Genomic DNA, 22,362 nt, shown 5'->3' with positions numbered 1-22,362 from the left:
TGATTCATATGTGATGTATATATTATATATATATAAATCACAAAGTCACATTAAAATGGAAAATGAAACAAATTTTCTTTATAGATATACAGTGTTTTCTCAGTTTTCTGACCTTCAAATGAATGATCCTTCAATTAACCAACCTTGACTGGGTTAGTGTGTCAACTAACCTCTGGTACAGCACAATGTAATTATTGCTTCATCTATCTCTAACTCTTCAGTTATGTGACCGACAAATTACACTCACACTGTGGTTAGATAACTAAGGGATTATTTTATCTCTTTCATAGCTGTTTCCACTATCCTTTTATTTTTCCAGATAGTTATTATGTACAAATTTAAAAAAAAAAAAAAAAGCATTCCATTTCCAAAGTATAATACAAGGATTCTATTTCTTTATCATTTTTTAGCATGGGTTTATGCATGTCTTATTACGTTTCGAAAAGTAACCACATGTCTGTTTTATAGTCATGTGGTTACTTTTGGAAAGGTAATAAGGCTTAGAACATGTGTAACTTCTAGAAATGAGTCAACCTAGAAGTTACAAAATTTCAGAAAGTAAACATTACAGCAGCTTCACTTACCACTGAAGAGAGAAAGAGAGCAGGACTCACTGCACATATTTCCACAGACAGTTGTTGAGTTTTTGTTTTCTAATGCAAATACCTATCAAAGGTTGTAAACATATCACATATTAACTGCCATGGGTAGGCAAAATATTAGATAATTTGGAATACTGTTCTAGAGGTCACACATGGAATTTTTTTGTATCTTTAGTAAGTAGGGTGGTTTCATCACATTAGGAAATGAAACACATCTGCTACTTAAAATAGGCTGGTTTGCAGCTTCATTGCCTTTTTTTGTGGTGATTTCAAAAACTTTGGCATAGTTGGTTTGTTTGAGAATATATTATATTCTCAAATGTTCCAACACGCAGTAACGAATATATCATTTGTATTCTGGTTTCTCAATTATTTAATAGTTGTGAAGTTATAAAAAACATCTAATATGTTAATTAATTGTTAATAAGTTTTTGTTGTGTAAAACTTTTATGTACCATTATCTTTGATGATGTAAGTCTTATGACGCACGAAGCTTGTCGGTTTTTTTAATTGTTTATTTTTAATAAATTCGTTATATTACTATGTGGTCTCAATACTGAAAACTACCTGCATAACTGTTTAACCACAGAAACCTATGTCTACAACTGAATAGTTCCTCTGAGATCTTTTCCTATATTGTTAATGTACAAATTAAATAGTAGCAGCCCAGGAACAGAGGCCTGTTGCATGCCACTAGTTACAGGCTTTCTACTGGACTCCACTCCTGAAAAAGCTAATCTCTCTCCATCAACCACCATGTTACCCACTTCACTAGCTTTATATCCATCCCAATATATCCTGTTAAAAATTTATGCAAGAAGCAATTTATTGATTAGAATTCCATGTGGTATCCTGTCAAAAAGCTTCTGCAAAATCTAGCAGTATCACTATGAACCCATTACCTTTATCTAAATCAATGCTTCTTAAACTTTTTCCACTCGTGACCCCTTTTCACTCGAGAAATTTTTACGTGACCCCATTTCGTTCTAGAAATTTTTACACGACCCTGAGTATATAGGTATATAAAATAAGTATACCAATCAAACATTTACTGATAATAAATCATAAAGAAATTTATTTTAAAACAATTCTTTAGTTTACATATAATTTTACAAGTTACATAAAGAATTACAAACAACAGCCTTGAATCTGAATTAATTTTTGGTCGTTGCGCATTCAGAAACCTTTTCCTGTTACCAAATTTTTTGTGATCCCCACATTCGGTTACGCGACCCCAAATGGGGTCACGATCCACAGTTTAAGAAGCTCTGATCTAAATCAGCTGCTACTGTATTATAAAATGTTAGCAAGTTACTGAGGCACAACCTACTCTTCACAAAACCATGTTGTGTCTCATATAGTATCCCATCTGTTCCTGGCTCTTGGCCAACTTCTCCAGTACCTTGACTACAACTTCTGATATGCTGATTGGTTCGGTAATTTGTTACATCAGTCTTGGATCCTCCTTTATGCAGTGGAACTGTTTTCCCCTCTTAAAGAACTGAAGAATACGCTGATGAGCAGAGACAAGCAGGCTATTATACCTCTTTATAGGTATAATAGGGTCTTGGTAATAGACATTCTTGGGACTAACCCAGAGCTGAGACTTAAGATTTAACAACATAGTCATAGGCACTGCCATTTCCTTAGTCCCTTCTCGTAAAACTCAAGCTGGTATACCATCTAATCCCATATCTGTATTCACATCAAGGCTCTGTAATATGCTTTGCACCTCCAGTTCATTTATCTCAGTTTTCATATAGGCCTTTGCCTCTCTTGTTACTACAATATCTCTACCTGGATGATATACTCTTGCAAAGTGTTCACTTAGTAACTCCACTATTTTGCCTAATTCAGTTTACTTTGTTTACTTCCCTACCATCAGCATTCATTAAAATCATTCTGCCATAAACATTCTTCCTTTTACTTGAACATACCAAAATAACTCTTTGGGATTATTTTCTATTCACAGTGTTTCATATTCTGCTTTTGCCTTTCTTACCTACCACTGGTTACCCTTCTGGCCTGTTCTTTGTACTGTTCATGTGCCTGATTGTCACCTTTCTCCTTGAATTCCCTTTATAATTTTTTTTTGTATCTCCAGCTTAATGATGGTATTCATCCATTTAACTCCCACTTGATTTTTTCTCATGCCTCTAGGTATATGCAAGTTGCTATTACTTCCCTCAAACACTCCTTTACCACTTCCCATACACTATCAACATCCAGTTCTTGCAATTTCATATGCTATGGCACTGATCCAAGCAATCTCCAAAGTTTGTCACACTTACAAGCCCTGTAATTCCACATATATCCCCTCTTAACTGAAAATTCCACACATTTAGCCATCTCTCTCAAGTCAAGACTATATGATCACTCTCACCATTTGGTGACATTGTGTGCATATTGGTTATAGACATTCTCTGATGCAATTACTAGATCTAGCGCTCTCATATCCCTAGTACATTCCATTACTTTGCTGTCTTGGGTAATTATTCCTCAGTAATTGCATAAATTCAGTTTCTTTCCTTCTTCCAATCTATGTTCCCATAGTTGAAGTCCCCCATAATAGTTACCTGCTCTTCATTCATTGAGCTTTATTTGCTGATGCATAGCATCCCTATCATCCTTTACATCCCCTAGTTTATAAAAGCATCCAAATATATATTTTGTTCTGCTGGCCACTATCTAACACCAAATGCACTCGAATGTGCTATTTTCACTGGCCTGCAGTTGAACTTCTACTCTCTTTGGTTGCAGTACATCAGCTATTATCAACAATACTTCTCCCATTTTCTTCTTTCTATCCACCATGAACACACTATAATTTCACATTCTGTCTTACTAGCTATAATCATTTTCTTTCAGCCATGTCTAACTAATGCCATTAACCTTTGGCCAGGATGAACTAACTAATGTCAAAAACTCCTCCCCCTTGTTCTGAATGCTTCTGGCATTAGTGTACATAAATTGCAAAAGTCCTTAGGTTCACCATTGTCCTTACACTTTCTACTAACTATCCCATTCTGGTTTGTTAGCAGCAGTACTATCTTAGGCCTTTTTTTGCACTTTCTTGCACTCAACTGCCTCACTGTTATCAGTGTACTCGCTGAACAGCTTTCTGCCTAAAAGCTCTAGTTTTCCTGATTGTGCACATCCAATTTCACTTCATTCAGCAACACTTTTTCCAGAATCTGAACACCAAATCCATTCAGATGCAAACTATCTTTCTTGTATAAGTCCTTTCATCCATCGAACTCATTCCACTCATCCACATTATTCCTCTTGCATAATCTATGCATCAACTCATTTGCTATTATGGCCCTCCTCAGCTCAACTCTGTCATATAATGGCAACAGACTCACAATCTGTTTTCTCTCTCTAACTTTCCCACTCTTTTTTTTTTTTTTTCTACTTTTAAATCATTTGTTCAGCCAAAACAATCAACTTTTTAACTTTACCCTTTGGCACTCTAATAGCCTCACTAACATTGTTAATTTTTGCAACTAATAAGCATGATTTTGTCCCTCTCTCACCAATCAAATCAAACAACAGAGTTCTCCATGAAATTATTATTATAATTCAGGCATCCACAGAGTCACAAGACTCATTGTGGGAGGCCCACCCTAGAAAAACACAAAGTCTATCATACCACTCCTTGAACTCATTGACTGTTTGTGTTCTCACAACACTATTAGGCAATGCCTTCCATGGCTCAACTACCCTCCATGCAAAGAAACCACTCCTTACCCTCTTGCTCACAACTTCCTTTCATAACTTCCAGGAATGGCCCCTTGTTCCACCAATCCTGTGAAATAACTTTGTCAAGTTCATCAGTACCACTGAATATTTGATCATAATCTAGATCTTCCAGCTGTGATATTGAATTCCATTTTAATCATATGAGCATGATTTTATAATTTGTAACTTCTAATAAGAGTTATCATTCCATTGTATAAGACCCTGATCAGACCACACTTAGACTATTGTTCTCAAATTTGGTTCCCAGGATTTGAAGGGGAAATTAACTGTGGAAAGGGTACAGAGGCAGATAACAAAGATGGTTTCAGGAGTGTACAATGTTAATTATGAGGATCAGCTGAGGGAATGTGGACTGCAGAGTTTAGTAGCTAGAAGGAGAGGTGATATGATTGAGACTTTTAAACTGTTGAGAGGTACTTACAGGGTTGACATGGGGGAGTTCTTTCATTTGGTGGAACAGCGGGAAGGAGCGATGAAAGAGGCCATCCCTGGAAGTTGCAAACGGAAGCTGTGAGCAAGAGGGTGAGGAGTGGTTTCTTTGCATGGAGGGTGGTTGAACCATGGAATGCATTGTCTGATAGAGTGGTGAGAGCAAAAATGGTCAATGAGTTCAAGGAGTGGTATTATATGCCTTTGTGTTTCCTAGGAAGGACCTCCCACGATGAGTCTTTTGACTCCATGGAGGCCTGAATAATAATAATAATATGTACCTGTAGCTTTTCTCAAAATCCAGTTGATATTAAAATAAAAGATAACCATGTTAAAAAATGTAGTACAGACATTATGCAACACCAGTCCTTATCTCAAACCACTGTGATGTTTGCTGTATAATAACAACTTTTACTTCCTTTATACATACATACATACATACATACATCTTCAAGGCCCACCTTTCCTAATTGAGTTGTGTGTGTGTGTGTGGGGGGGGGGGGCAACAGCTGCAAGAGGAACTTCCAATCGTCACGATCCTCTGCCACCAAGCTCAGGTGTGCTGGTGAGATTCTCAGACGTGTCCACCCAAGGTTTTGGATATAATCTATCCAGTGAGTCCTTGGCCTTCCACGTGGCCTCCCATCCTCTGGCTTGGCAAAGAGGGCCTGCTGAGGGAGCCTCTCTTGTGGCATTCTGACCAGGTGCCCATACCAACGTAACTGTGATCTCTCAACACGGAGAAGCAGCGGTTGAGTATTGAGGGTTTCCCGAATTGCAGAGCTTCTGACTCTGTCGAGTCTTGTCAGCCCCGCAACCCCCTCGAAGGAACCTCATTTCAACCGCTTGGATTCGTGTCTGCGTTCTTTCGGTCATTACCCAACTCTCATGACCATAGATGAGGATGAGGACATAGACTGTATTGAAGACAGCCAGCTTTGCCTTCTGGCTTAGCTCCTGCTTCAATACTACTGAACGGCCAAGCTCCCGCATATTGAGCTTGCTAAGCCAATTCGAGTATCTAGCTCTGCGTCCCACTTTCCATCATTCGTGAATATGGACCCAAGGTATTTAAACTTCTCCACCTGCCTCATTGGAACTCCACTTACATGTAGAGTGCACTGGGATGGTTGTCTTGAGACCACAAATGTTTCAGTTTTGGCCACACCGATCTTCATTCCGGCATCTCCACAAACAGCTACAAACCTATCCAGGGTCTGCTGGAGGTCATCTGTGGAAGAGCTAAGTAGAACTAGGTCATCTGCAAAACGCAGACATCCAATGCTACATCTTCCAATTCTGGCACACTCACTGCCTCGGCTGTGCCTATCAATCCAGTTCATAAATATTATGAAAAGGAGGGGTGACAGAACACACCCTTGGCGGAGGCCAACGGAGACTGTGAAAGGTTCAGACTGTGCTGTTTACCCTGACACAAAACTCTGGGCATTCATACAGGGACTTGATGGCAGCTAATAGTTGCCCATCCACTCGATGTACTACTTGCTAAAGCTTATCCCGAGGAACCCGGTCATATGCCATCTTCAAGTCCACAAAACATGTGTAGACATTCTTTGCATATTCCCAAGATTTCTCAAAGGCTTGCCTTAAAGTGAAGATTTGGTCAGTTTGCTTCTACCAGGACGAAAACCACATTGTTATTCCTGGAACTTTGACTCAACTATGTTCCTGCACCATCTTTCCAAGCACCTAACATACACTTTCCCAGGCAGGCTGAGCAGAGAAATGCCATGATAGTTACTGCAATCCTTCTGGTCTCCCTTCTTGAAGACTGGTATTATTATGCCTGTCCATTGCCTTGGTGCTCGTCCAGATATCCAAGCAGCCTGACACACTCGAGTCAGCCAGAGAACACCATCTTGATTTAAGGCTTTTAGCATTTCAGGGCGAATTTCATCATCACCAGCAGCCTTGCCCAATTTTAGCGATTTTATTGCTAAATGGACCTCTTCTGCTGTGAGACTAGTCATTGCCCCGATCTGCACCTCTTGAATGTCCACAACTGCTGTGCCACCAGGGTTAAGAACTCTCAAAGTATTCCCTCCATCTGTGGAGGATATCCTTCTCAGTTGTTAAAAGTGCACCATCAGAGGCCTTAATTGCCCTTGCTGTGCACAATTTCCTCCCTTGAAGGCGGCGGATGGTCTGCCAGAATACTTTGTTTGTATTTGCATAGGATGAGTCTAATCTTTCTCCAAAAGATTCCCAAGCCTTCTGCTTTGCTGTCTTTACTGCCTTAACAGCAGCTTTTCGTGCCTCAGCATACTGCAAACGCATCTCAGGTGACCTGACTCTAAGCCATGTTAGGTAGGACTCCTTTTTTGCCTGGTCAGTTTTTTGGACTTCTTGGTTCAACCAAGGTGTCCTTTTCTCACTGCCCGTTGCCACACCGAGCCGCTTTCTGCCACAGCATGAGAGTGCAGAGGCAGTGACAGCTTCTGAACAGCTTCCACTCCTCAACATCTGCAGTATGCTTGGGAATCTCTTTGAACCTGGAGGAAATGTCATCTGCAAAATTCTTCCTCACAGCCTCATTTTCCAATGCCTCCCATTTCATGCGATATAGCTGCTTAGGCCTACCAATGTTGATGGTAGCATCTGGTTTCTGAAGCTGTAGAGTGCACACAACAAGGTGGTGGTCAGTTGACAGTTCTACCCCTCTCCTCACACGAATGTCCAACACTGAGGAAAATAGGTCTGCTGAGACTATAAAGAAGTCAATCAGAGACCTTTATTCTAGTGTATCCCTGTACCAGGTATACTTATGGACTTCTCGGTGCTGGAAGAAGGTATTCATTATGGACAAGCTGTTAGTACAGCAGAAGTCCAATAATTTCAACCCATTCGCATTAAGGTCAGGGGTGCCATTCCTCCCAACCACACCCCTCCATCTCTGGTCATCTGTTCCAACATGTGCATTGAAGTCACCGATTAGCAGGAATGATTTCATGTCTGCCTCCCTGTCAAAAGCAGCATCCACTTCCTCTAGGAAGGCAGAGTATTCTGACTCCAGATTAGGTGCATAGGCTTGCACCACAGCTAAATCACGGTTTTTCATCTGAAGCCTTAACACACATACCCATCCCCCCAATGGGATCCACTTAGCAACACAGTCTGACAGCTGGGGGCTTGTGAGTATCCCCACACCTGCCTGAACAGACATTGTTGGGCTCACACCAGAGTAGTAGAGCTTCCACCCTTTATCCAGGTCGACAGTTGCAGAGCCTCTCCTCATGGTCGAAGAAAGCCCGACTAAGTCTAGCCGGTACGCTTGGCTTCCTTGACCAGTTCTAACTCCTTCCCTGTCAGAGAAAAGATGTTCCAGTTGCCTAAAGCCATAGTCTGGAGCCGTTGTCATTGCCATTTCCATCCTTTTGTAGAACCATTTCTTTGTGCAGCCCCTAAACACCTCCCCAAACGGGTAGCGTTCCCATTGATGGAGTTTCCTCTAGCAGAGTGCTGAGGAGTGGTGTTTAAGGGAGACTGTAACATATTTTTCGAACATATCCCTCTGCCTAAAACTCAAACGCGTCCCTTGGTAATCTGTGCAACGGACAATGCAGTATGAACATTTTTTGATGGCCTGATCATGTTACAGTGTTTGATAATGTCCTGTTAGCACCAGACGAAATGACACAGCAAAATATGAAAGATTCCCCTCGAATACTCGAATAGCATTTGGTTGGAAGGAGCAAGAAGAGAAGAAAGAAAGAAAGAAGCAAGGGAGGAAGAGGAGGGACCACCAGTCTACAGATAATATAACAGATGTATATTACATGAAGTAAGGATGGTCCAGCATCAGGTACCATCAGGTTTGCCACTCCTATTCTCACTAAAGTGAGCCTCTGAGGAATCCTTTATACATTTCTTTTATTATTCTCACATCATCAGGAATTTCATAGCTTCTAATAATTATCCATAACGACTTTTTATCAATACTGTCAAACTCTGCAAAAGCTATAAAATTTATGTTCTAATAAGGTCTAAATTCTACATTTTGTTCAATGATACAGTACTCACATCTGTTCTAAAACCAACTTGCTCATGCCTTAATATCTTTTCAAATTTCGTTTTTAATCCTGTTTATCAAAATTTTACAGAAAATTTTGTACCTGCAAAAAGACTCCTTTCTTTGGAATTATCACTGCTTCTTTCCATTTGGTTATCTGGATATCTTCTCATTTTGTATAGCATATTATTCATAATTATTTGCAATTTATCAGCAGCAATTTCTTTAGTTGTCGTAATCATTTCTATTGCTATAGTATCAATGCCACATGTCTTTCCACTTTCCATTGTCTCCTATTATTCATTAATTTTATTTTTGGATATTGGTTCTAATTTAATATTTAAATCTATATTTATATTTTTTCCATTATTGTACTTCTTTTGTCAGTTATATTGTGATCTACATTTAAAATCTCATCCAACTGCTCTCTTTCCTCAATCTTATTTTCTTCAGTTAGCAACACATCATTTTTTAAAATTCTTTATAGCATTTATCTTATTTCCTCCCTCGAGAGCATATTTTCCTTGTCATCTCATACCGTTTTCTGATGTGTTGTAATGTTGAAGCCTTCTGAATTTCCTTAATTCTATGCAACTTAACTTTTTTAAATTTTACCTTTCATTTGAGTTTTCAGGTCTCATTCGATAACCAATCTTTTGTTCATTTTTCTTTTCTTAATACCAAAATAATCTCTTGCCATCTTGTAATATGCTATCCTAAAATTTTTCCATATCCTTTTTTATAACTTTCTAACTTCTCATTTCGAAAATTTGAATCGGTTCGTTTCACTTTCTTGCACTCAACTGCCTCGCTGGTATCTGTGTACTCACTCAACAGCTTCCTGGCTAAAAGCGCTCTAGTTTCTCTGATTTTGCCATCCAGATGCAAACTATCCTTCTTGTATAAGTCCTTTCATCCATCAAACTCATTCAGTTAATTTCATTCATTTTTATTTAGATATATTCTTCTATTTTGATTTATAGTTTTCTTACTCCTGTGCAACTTAAATTAAAGCTGTAGAGTAACAGCTGCTCTTAGCTTTGGATTTTTACTAGTTCAAAAAAATTTAAAGTTGTTATTCTTTTTAGTCTGCATGTGTGTAAATTTATATATATATATTTGCATTTGTGTTCTATTATAATTTTTTCTTTATCTGTTTACTTAGAGGCTGTTATCAGATAAAAAGGCAGTAAAATATGTTAGTTATTCCTGAATAAATATTTAATTAAAATAGAATAATCCCAGTTAGATTGGACTTGGAGACTTATCTATGGCATGTATAGTTGAATTTCATGTAATTTTTTTTTAAATGTAAATCTCCTAACTTTTAATGGGTGAATAATGAGGGGGGGGGACTGTAGGAGCAGTCTGAAATATAAGTGATATATTTGAATAATTAAGTGGTCTTTACAATTTTTGCAGATTTGTGGAATGAAGCTTATCAAGAAGAAAAGGAGTTAATTGGCTGGTAACGTGTCTCATTTATTTATTAATTTTTCATTTATTAAGAAAGATTATTTTGATATTCTTTTTACTAAACAGAAAATGTGCTAATAAGCTGATGACAGTATCTTTTGTGATTGCATATTATTGATTTTGGTTGAATGACTGAATAACTTAAAATAGAAAAAAAAAAAGAGGTCCAAAGACAGAAAGAAAATTGTAAGAATAATTGAGAGAATGAGCATAAGTGGATAAAGGAAGTTCTTAATGAAATTACGAAATCTTGTTTCCCTGGTGTGAAAATTATTAATATTAATAATACTGTCAGAATGCAGAAAGGGAAGGTGAAAGAATTAATTATTTTGGCTGGAACCAATGACCTGAGAGGTGAAAAATATTATATGAAGGAGGATGTCAAAGATTATTGGAAAAAGTGAAAAAGAAGAGTGACAGGGTGAAGTTTGTGAGTCTGCTTCCATGCTATGATAGAGGCAGACTGAGAAGGAGAGCAATGAAAGCTAATGAATCAATGTGCAGGTTGTACAGAAATAATGAAGTAGTGTTTGTGGACCTGTGGGCTGAGTTTAATGGACATAAAGATTTGTGCAATGCTGATGGACTGCACTTAAATGGATTTGGAGTCAGGTGGCTGGAGAGAGTTTATTCACTGAATATGTGTGTGTATGTGTGTGCAAATGCAAAGTCAGGAAAACCAACTCAATTAGAGCATATGCAGATGAGTGTGTATGAAGGCACCAATGAAGCAAATGAGTGCAGAATGAACAAAACATATGCAATCTAGTCTTTCAGTGAACAATATCGAATGGGGTAGTCAATTCAGAATGTAAAGGTGGTTAGGGACCTAAGGGGATGCTACAGTTTCTATATACTGATGCTAGAAGCATCAGGAATAAGAGGGAAGAGTTTTTGGCATTGGTTAGTGCAACCTCACCAAAAGTATAGGCATTAATGGGACTTGGCTAACAGTAGATGACATAGTTACAGGAATAGAATGTGATGGATGTAATATTTTAGGACAGATAGGGTAGACAGGATAGGGGACTGATGATGATAGCAGATGAATTGTAACCAACAAGATTAGAAGTCAGTCGGATAGATGGCAGTTCTTTTGAGTCAATCTGGTGTGAGATCGAGGCCAATAGGACAAAATATAAAACTTGTTGCTGCTATAGAGTTGAGGTTCCAAGAATGAATGTGGAAGACATGCTTCAATAGATTAGTACAATGAATGCAAGCTTAGTAATTATTATAGGACACTTCAACTTTGGAGATATAGATTAGGAGGAGGAGGAAAGATCATATGACAGGAAGGAAATGAAATTTAATACACTTACTTCGAAATAATTACTTGAAGAAGAATGTGACAGAGGGGACTTGGGGGGGGTACAAGAAGGGGTACAAAGGTGTTGGATCTTGTTATAAGGTCAGAAGACCTGTTCATACCTAAGGTGGATACTTTGCCTCCAATTGGGGAAAGTGATCATGTGATCTTGACTTGGGAGGGTACAAAGCATTTCATTAAAGTGCGGAAATTCCATTTAAGAACGAGTATATGTGGAACTATAAGGCAGGCGATTACGATACACTTAGGAGGAGGTTTGAAGTAGTACCTTGGCATAAAGATTTACAAAGGAATGATGTTTACAGTGCATAGGAGATAGTCAAGGGATATCTGAAGGAAACAATATCACGCTGTATACCCAATGTCATGAGGGTAAATCGAGTAGGAGTTCGATGGATGAGTAGTATCATTAAGCATGAGCTGCAAAAAAAAAAAAAATAATAATAAATAAAATAAAATGTTTTGGAGGGTATATTAAGGAGAAAATGACCAGCTAACTCATGAATAGTACAAGGATCAGGCAGGAAAGGTGACCAGAATAGTAAGGAAGGCAAAATCAGATTTTGAGAAGAAATTAGCTAAAGAGGTGAAAGGAATTGCAAAGAGTTTTTTTGTTATGTAGCAAGTAGGAGGAAGAATAACTGTGGAAGGATAACTTTAATAAGTGCAGATGGTAGAGAGATAACAGAGGCAGACAAAATTAATGAGCTACTGAGTGACCAATTTGCAAGAGTATATCATCCAAGTGAAGATATTATTTCACAGGTGATGGGGACTGATGTGAGAACAGAGGTTTATAAAATAGAGGTACTTAGAATACTGCAGAATCTGAATGCAAATACAGCTGTTGAATCAGATGGGATATCGGTTCATATTTTAACAGAATGTTCTAGGAAACTTGTGATGCCTTTGCCTAGGCTGTTTAATTAAAGCTCAGCTCTGGCCAAGTCCTAAGAGAGTAGAAAGAGGGCAAAACAATTCCTTTGCATAAAGGAGGATCTAAGTCAAATTATAGACCAATCAGTATTTCAGGAGTGGTGGTAAAAATATTGGAAAAGTTGGTCAAAATGAGAATTCTAGATAAGAATATGATACTCTACAAGGGGGCAGAATGGCTTTATGAAAGGTAAGTCATGCTTTAGTAATCTATTGACATTTTATAATAGGTTGATAGCTGAGTTGGATAAAGGTAATGGCTACACAATGATACTGCTGAATTTTGCACAGATGTTTGACAGGATACCACATGGAACTCTGTTATGCAAACTGCAACAAATGGAGATAGATATGAAACTGGTGATGTGGATAAAAGGACGGCTCATGGACAGATATCAAAAAGTTATATATGAAGAAGCGGAATCTAGGAGAAGGCAGGTGACTAGTGGTGTTTTGCAGGGCTCTGTACTTCAACCACTGCTGTTTAATTTGTACATAAACAATATAGGAAATAATTTGAAGACAGCTATTCAGTTGTTTGTTAATGATGCAAAGTAATAGTTAATCAAGGAGAGCTTGCAGGATGATTTGAATAGTATCATAATGGATGTCAATTTAATGTGGAAAAGTGTAAAGTTATACATTTTGGGATACAAAGTTTATAAGCTGTGTACCATATTGAGGGAACTGTACTTCAGGAAGTTGATGAAGCCAGAGATTTGGGGGTAGTAGATAGAGTTGAAGTTTAGATGGCACACTGCTAAAGTAGCCAGGGTAGCTCACAGGATTACTTGGTTATTGAAGAACACACTAACAAGTGTGTTCTTCAGTAATGAAGTGATGGAGAAGATCCAGATGCGAGTTACCAAGATGGTGAGTGGTCATTGCAGTGCTCCCCATGGAGGTAGATTGAGGGTTTGTGGATTGCGAAAGGTAGGTTATGCCTTAGCAAAAGTTGATTGATAGGTAAAAAAAAAAGGGGGGGGGTTATGATAGAAACATTAGAGTTACTTAAAGGATTTTATAGGATTGATGTGTGTGTGTGTGGGGGGGGGATGTTTGAACACTTGGCTAGAGGGAGCAGAACAAGAGGACATCCCTGGAAGTTGGGTAAGAGTGTTGTTAGCAAGGGCATGAGGACTAGATTTTTTGCTTCGAGAGTCGTGAATGAATGGAATGGGTTGCCTGAGTCAGTTGTAAGTGCTTTGTTAATAGTTTAAAAGAGAGTCACAATAGATATTATGTTGATAGTTTGGATCTCTCACGATGAGTCTCAGAACTGCATGGAGGTTCTCATGCAATAATAATAATAATTACTTAGTTTTGATAAATACCAAACTATTCTTGTCATGTAATTCCTTCTCCCCCCCCTCAGTAATTCATGTTAATGTTATTATTATTAACAACACCTGACCTCCATGGAGTCAGTGACTCATTATTGGAGGTACATACTATCACAATCAAAGCTCTTTCAACTGCATTTTAAACTGATTCAATGCATCTACATTCACAACAACACACACACACACACACAAGTAATGCATTTCACTCACTAACCACTCTCCATGCAAAGAATCTGCTCTTCACTCTTTGCTCACCCTCCGTATAGTTTCCAGGGATAGTCTCTTATTCTTTTCCCCTCTCCCATTCTATGAAAAATTTCTTTCATGTAAGCATGGTAATAACCCTTGACCAGCTTATGTCTTAATCATATTCCTCCCCCCTTCTCCTATTAATGAGGCTTTGCAAATTACATTCTTTTAATCTATATTTATACTTCACCCTCCAATGACCAGTTACTACCTTTGTGAATCTTCTCTGTACCCTTTCTAACATATCCTCATCACTATGAAAACTAGATGACCAAATCTGTGCACAAAAAATTTTATATGAGGCCTAATGAAGGTTTTATACAATGGAATCATACCCTCTTTATTTCTGCATGTCATTGCCATTATAAGGTGTGATAGCATAACAACTTGTGCAATGTGGCCCCTGAATATCGGATCTTTGTCCACCATCTCAGATCTCTCATCTCCTGTACCTCTTTCAAAGTTTCCCCACCTAGTTTATTCTTTGCATCCCTTTGTTGCTTACCAAATTTCAAAACCTTATACTTTGCAACATTGAACTGATAGTTCCATTTACCTTCTCATTCATACAATATATTCAAGTTCTCCTGTGTAAGTCCATAACATCTGCTTGATTCTGCATTGCTCTTCCCAAATTTGCATCATCTGGTAATATGCAGACAGTTGTATATTATCAGTGTCATTTATATACAAGTTGAACCATGTTGAACATTTATATACATGTTGAACCATGAAAAATCGCCCTAATACAGACCCCTGTGTCACACCACTAGTGACTTTCCTCTTTTGATATACTGCCCTTCATGAATCTAACACATGATATCTGTTATTCCTCACAGCTTGTCATGTGGAAGTCCACAAAGCTTTTGTGAAATCTAAGCATACCACTGTATATGCATCTCTCTTGTCCAATACATTTGTCATCTTGTTATAGTACATAAGTAAGTTGATGAAACATAATCTCCCTTTAACAAACCCATACTGACAATCACAGAGAACACTGCTGTTATCAACCCATTTCTGTATCCTTGTTCTCACTAATCTCTCCAGTGCCTTAACCACAAAATCCAGATTGGCCTATAATTTGCAGCCACATCTTTATCACCACTTTTATGCAGTAGAACAGTTTTATCTTCTTTCCACTCCTTTTGGACCAGTGCTGTTGTAAGACTTATTAAACAGGTCCATGCCAATGCTACTGCCAACTCTCTGAAACATTATCTTAAAACATGATGATATGTCACCAAATCCTATAGCCTTATTGACATCAAGCTTATTTATTTTCTCATATATATATCTCCTGCTAACCCACAGTTAAACCATCCTCTCCTATTTCTGCAATACTTGAGCTTCTCATGGTTGTACTCTGATGAGGACAAAAGATCCTTAAAATTTGTTTACCACCTCAACCATGTCCTCTGCAGCAGTTACTATTCCACCATCTTCATCCATCAACATCATCTTAACATAATCATTCTTCCTTCTACTTGTCACATAACTGAAAAACTCTTTGGGTGTTTCTTGGCCTAATTTGGTAATTTCTGCTCATATTGCACTTTTGCTTATCTCTTGGTGATTTCCCACACAGTATTTATCTCCCACTTAACACCTTCATTCTGTGTTATAGCCCCAAGCCATCTCCTAAGCTTTTCATAATCACCAGCCTTGTAATTCCACATATATCTTCTTCTCACAGAAGTCTTCATATGGCTAGCCACAACTGGAGGGAAGTATGAAACCCCACTTGCAATCATATCCTCTGATGAAATGATCAGATCTAAAACTCTTGATCCTTGTGTGCCCTCCTTTACATACTGCCTAAGATAGTTGTCTCTTAAGAACTCAAGAAATTAATTTTCCTTATTTTCAAATGCTACCTCTTCACTCCAATCTATACTGCCATCATTAAAATCACCCATAATAATCACTCTTCTTATGTTAACTAAGCCAAGTTGCTTATACACATCTTCATCACCACCCTCCACATTGCCTGGCCTATAGCAGCATTTGACTAAATGTCTCTTCTTATCAACTTCCACCTCACACCATACTCACTCAAAACTATTGGCACTATTTGCATTTTCACTTTGTGTAGACATAATTCGCCTGCCCCAACATCATCCCCCCCACCTTCTTGTCCTTTCTATCCTCATGAAAAATATCACATCTTTCCATTTATATTCCCATCAGGATATCCTTATTCAGCTATGTTTCAATTATTCCAGCAATTTTTGGGCAAATAAACTCAATCAGCAAAACCATTTCATCTCCCTTATTTCTAATGCTCTTCTGGATTTATAAATAAGCACAGCAATTCACTGTTAAGTCTATAACTAGTCCTACCCATGCCACGTGTTGGTTGTGATTTCCCAACACCTAACCATTCTCATTCACATTTTTTTACCACTTACCCTATATACTCAACTACACTGTACATCCCAGGGCCATTACATTCCATACTGACCATCCTCATACATATATTTACTACTACCTCTGACATCCACTCTCCTACTGTGTCACCATGTCCATCTTGCATTCTTGTTCTCTCATCATTATCTCTTATACTACTACTAGTATTCTCATTTACAGCCACTTTAGTCTCATTTTTAGTTCTTCTCTCTTGATCTTTTGTTTTCTGATATGCTATTCAGATTTATAAATAATTTCTCAAACTTTATATGCAGGTGGTCATATACGAGGTGTAGCTATTAAATAACGAGATGGTTACAGAAATGTGGTTTATTATTACAATTGTACAACTTAATTGTTATCCTCTTCAACATACTTCCCGCCTCTATCTATACGCTGTTGCATCTGAATTTTCCATTGTTGGAAGCAGTGCTGCAAGTCATCAGGTGTTATCTGCTTTAGTAGTGCTGCTGTTTTCTCCTTTACTTCATCCACTGACTGAAAATGGGTGCCCTTCAATGCGGATTTCAACTTTGGAAAAAGTTAAAGTTGCATGGAGCTAAGTCCGACGAGTAAGGTGGATCCAGAAACAAAGAGACAATCGATGCACAGGAAAACTCCCATGTCACCGAGAATGAAAAAAGCAAGAATGAGCAAGTCAAAACTGAAGGCAATGCAGATCGTATTTTTTTTTTTTTTTATATCAATGGCGTGGTAATGGTTGAATGTATACCAGAGGGTCAGACAGTTAACCAACATTATTACCTTGAGGTTCTGGCCAAGCTGAGAGAACGAGTGAGGAACAAGAGACCCGATCTGTGGAAGAACAATGCTTTGATTCTCCATCGGGACAATGCTCCAGCCCACAGTGCACTGTTTGTAAAGCAGTATCTGGCTGATAAGAAGATCCCAGTATTATACCATCCACCTTACTCGCCAGACTTAGCGACTTTTACCTTTTTCCAAAGTTGAAATCCGCATTGAAGGGCATTTTCAGTCAGTGGATGAGGTAAAGGAGAAAATGGCAGCGCTACTGAAACAGATAACACCTGATGACTTGCAGCACTGCTTCCAACAATGAAAAATTTGTATGCAGTGGTGTATTGATAGAGGAGGGGAGTATCTTGAAGGGGATAACGATTAATTTTGTATCACCTCGTATGCTGGTGATACAAAAGCTGTCATGTGATAGCTTAGAACTGAAGACATTCATTGTTGCTTCATCATTTGACTTTCGTGACAAATATCCAATGTTTGCTCTGTGTTTTCCAGGAGTATTTTTTTGTTTATAAAATTAATTTTGTTTATGAAATTTTTAGCATTTATATTAGTATGTACATAATCTATTGCATCTGAAGAATACTTCATGTATTTCCTAAATATTGACAGTTTTGTAAAAGACACGAAATCTCAAACATCATAGTGAATGTATCTAGTTCTTATTCAGTTGTAGATGTCTTTTGATTAGAAAGATCTACGTTTAAATTCTTTAGGATGTGATGAACCTTTATAAAGATTTGATTGAATTAAGATGAATTAAAAAGTGGCAGGCATTTCATCCTGCAAAACATGCAAACTTATCAGAAGCACACGTCATTAATATACACAATGTACAGGTCATTAGTTGCTTTGGCTGTAATTTCAATAAATCTGATTTTTATTGCAAACTCAGCTAATTTTTTTTTATTAAGCATTTCTAATTTTTTTTTTTGTTTAAGAAATAGCTTTTTAATAGTTAATAAAAACTTATGAAAATATATAATATGCTGTATTTTATCATATCCTTTTATTAATAATTAAAATTTTTTTCTAAAAAAATCCACTATTTTTACATGTACTTCATAAATATTGCCTGCTGGTACATTTATTATCAATAGACCTCCAATGGAGTCAGAGACATCATAGGAAAGCTTTACTATTAAACACAACACTCATAATCAAACTTTGCTTTAAATTTTTAATTAATAAACATTCTGTACACCACATTCTTGCCTACCACAGAGTCTTTTCTTCATTCTCCTGCTCACAGACAGGAGAATGCCTCCTGCCCTTCTCCCTTCATTTGTAAAGAATCTCTTCTGCATTAATCTAGTACAACACTCATAATCAAACTTTGCTTTAAATACATTTACTTTTTCTGTACACTTCACATTCTTGCCTACCACAGAGTCTTTTCTTCATTCTCCTGCTCACAGACAGGAGAATGCCTCCCACCCTTCTCCCTTCATCTGTAAAGAATCTCTTCTGCATTAATCTAGTACAAACTGCTCATTCACTTATATGACTCAATCATATTATCCATCAGGTTCTGTAGTTAGCATATCCAGCATTCCAGAGCACTGACACTACTTTTCTCTAGATCTTTTGAAAAGTATCTTAATCCCCTTGAATACCAGGTTTTAAATTTTCCTCAAATCTGTAGAAAGTAGTCCATATATGACTTGAACATGATCTTACATAACTATGATCTCTTTATTTTTACATGCCTGTCTTTTTCATCATTGCTGTAATCCATTGTAGTGTCCTTTCATTTCTCATTGTGGCCCCTAAATTTCAGGAAGTACATCTGTGATGCAGTTGGGAGGATATTGTGACATTCACCCTCTGAATCCTAGATAGGATTTGAATTCAAGAACCATTAATAAGGACCTTTAATAAGTGCTTTTCATCAAAATATGAGTTAGCCATTCTCACAGGTAGATGGCAGGATTTTTTGACTCGTCAGAGAATGCATACAATTAATAGATAAAATAAACTGACTTCATAGTCTTAGTTGTTTTCAATGTAATTCCAGCCAAAGTAAATTTTAAGTCTACCATCCCTTGCAGGTTCCTCATCTTCTTCAGTACATTCCCAACAATAGAATAGACAATCCCATCCTTGTATTCTAATTTCTAAACCTTACATTTTACAGCATTGAATTAGAAATATCTTCATCTATCCACACAGACAATCCATTCAAAGTCTCTAGGAGAGCTACAACATTCAGTTTCACTCCTCCTGGCTCTCCAACTTTATATTATTTGACAATGTTTATTCCCATTTTAAACTTTTCTCAGTATTATTAACATATAGGTGTAAATGCCAATGGTTGTAAAATATTTTGTATAAAAAAAAAAGGATTTTAAACCATAATGGTTTGCTACCCTTGTGGCAATACTACTGCCTTTCCTCTTCTTGGTTATCAAATCCCAATACATAGTTTGCTGATATCCATTAGACTGTATTTCCTATCTAACTCGCTTATCTGTTATCCAATCCCATCAATTTAAGTCCAAATTTGTCATATAGCAATATCTGTCAGAGGTCTCTGCAAAGGTCGGAGGGGGGGGGGATGCATACACATACTAATGTGTATGCATCCCCCCTTGTCCAGTAAATTTATCCCTTCCATGTGAGGCACCTGCTCATCATGAAGTGGGGGGGGGGAGCTCTCTCAGTTAGAGTACTTCCTGAATTCTTCTCCTGATTTTTTAAAATTATTTTATTATTATCCTATCCTTCAGACCACCATTACTAAGATCCAATGCCTCCTCATCATGTTTACCATGTGGTGTGATCCATGGACATCCAGAAAGAGTGATCCTAGTCGTCTCACACTACTTTGGCCTCGGCTTTAACAAAATGGACCATCCTGGATGGCCTGGCCAGAATCAGTCAGCTAGTGAGCTTACCAGGATCAACAGTATTGTAGTGTCTCCCTCCCCATGCTCTGGGCACAGGGCCCAAGCTTGCTGCGATGCTAATATAATATCCAGAGTAGATCTGGCATTCCACTCTCAAGCGCTGCCATTGCTTGCCAGAGAGTGGGTATATGTGGTGGGTGGGGAGCACTATGATGAATCAAACTCCTCCTGAGAATGAATAATTTTTCATCCTCTTGTTTATCAAAGTCCTCAACAAGTCCCAACCATGTGCAGAAACCATAGAAATATCAACTAATAATCAAAATAAAATGCAAAAAACATCAGAAGCTGCAACAGATATGTTACTGTTGTTATCTTGCATTCAGTAGGAGAACATCCACTTGGAAAATTGTCATCTTTCTTCATCCAGAAGGATTGGCAGATCTCTAGAATCTGTAAAGAAACTGTATAGGTGATATATTCTTATTTAAGTAGCAATGGTGGCACGATCAGAAAAATTACTTCATGCAACATGTATTGGGGGAATACCATTTACACTCCCCAAGAGATGATATATTCTTATTTAAGTAGCAATGGTGGCACGATCAGAAAAATTACTTCATGCAACATGTATTGGGGGAATACCAATTACACTCCCCACTGCCAAAAAAAAACTTTTCTAGAGGCAAAATATCAGGGTGGATCCTCCTTGATGTTTTTGATGAGGGAGATCTGCACTGAAATTAAAGACCAAGGAGTGACAATTATAAGAAGAATCCTCATACATAGGAATGGGTACTTATTTCTCACCAGAAACATCATCCTTACCTTCAACATATCAAACTATATTGCCATATCTGTCAAAGCCAGATACTGAACGTTTTGTGCTGTTTTAGATGTCAGAAATATGATAATAATAAATTTAGTTTAATCCTTTATCCAAGTGTGAGCAAACAAAGTTTGTACCTGAAAGTATCTTCAGGACTGGGGTAAGGTAGTACAACACCGGGCAGCTCGTTGCAAAGGTGGAGCAAGATCACATCACTCCTATCTCAGTATCTCCCATAATGCAAAACACATCTACTTGCAGATATGTATAATGTTATGCATTAAGGGAAGGGCCACTACCCAGACTGGTTTCGACCTTTATTGAGGTCTCTTCAGTGGGAGCCAGGCCCAGACATGGAGATACCAGGCAGAAGCAATAGCAAGGTCATCTCTACCTATAGGAGTTGCCAAATCTATTATTTATTATTATAAATTTATTATAGTCTAACCAAGTGAAAAATAAACTTTCAACAGAAATATGATAGTTTTCAACTGCTTGTTATGGTTCTGCCATCTGTGCCCAATGTGGTAGTAAAGATCATGAGAATAAAGACTTTAAGGGCAAAGCACCAAAATGCTCTAATTGGGTGGGAGATCACCCAGCATACTCTTACGCATGCAAAAGGTGGAAGAACATAAAGAAGATCGAAAAATTACATTGCCTATCAGGAGGCAATATAACACAATAGTAGTAACAATATCTGATAAACCCTCTTAGGCTGAGAATCCTTATTGTGGGACACATATCATTCCTGCCTTCTCACAACTACAACATCTCTGAATGGTATGACTTACTTGCTATCTCCTTACGGTGAATCAAAGAGAAAAACTGATATGGACTTACTTCTGATAACATGCCCAAAATGGTCCCACCATTACATGAAAATCCTCTTATTGAAAAAAAAAAAAAAAAAAAAAAAAGCGGCATCACAGAGGACCAAAGATATGCTTCTAGACTCTTTAATAGATGGCTCATTAACAGATAGCATTTCTCTGTCCTCCCCCCCCCCCACACACAGGAAGATAAAACAGTTAATATACCCTAAAAATTAAAGATACCAAGAAATTATATTCTTGGTTTAATTCTTTATCCAAGTGTAAACAAACAAAGTTTGCAACTGAAGTATTTTCAGGACTGGGGCAACTCGTATATAGAAAGTTATAAACAAGTTGTGTTTTCATCAGTAGCTACTTGTAGGTAGATAAATTTGCACTACTTTAGAGGTATATTTTTTATTTATTGTTATTGTGATTTGGCAGATTATTTCTGATCTGAATTTTACATCTTCTAACTTATTTTTTATTTTATTGGTAATCAAAAAACCAATACCATGTTTGCTTT

The 22,362-nt window shown here is 37.6% G+C and overlaps 1 protein-coding gene across 1 annotated transcript in view; it reads left to right on the top strand.

Annotated features, from left to right (window-relative positions):
• The first annotated feature begins 10,243 nt into the window (after positions 1-10,243).
• LOC150104099 (metal-response element-binding transcription factor 2-like) overlaps positions 10,244-22,362 on the top strand; it is a 171,659-nt gene continuing 159,540 nt past the window's right edge. Inside the window, exon 1 of the mRNA XM_090396400.1 lies at positions 10,244-10,291. The gene's annotated coding sequence lies outside the window, so the exon portion shown is untranslated. The remainder of the gene's footprint in view (positions 10,292-22,362) is intronic.

The sequence above is a fragment of the Typopeltis vanoorti genome, chromosome 8, assembly GCF_054136105.1.
Source record: "Typopeltis vanoorti isolate ZY-2024b chromosome 8, IOZ_Tvanoo_1.0, whole genome shotgun sequence".
In the NCBI taxonomy this organism is placed as follows: domain Eukaryota; kingdom Metazoa; phylum Arthropoda; class Arachnida; order Uropygi; family Thelyphonidae; genus Typopeltis; species Typopeltis vanoorti.
Note: the sequence above shows the minus strand (reverse complement) of the source record. Positions and strands in the feature narration are given on the sequence as shown.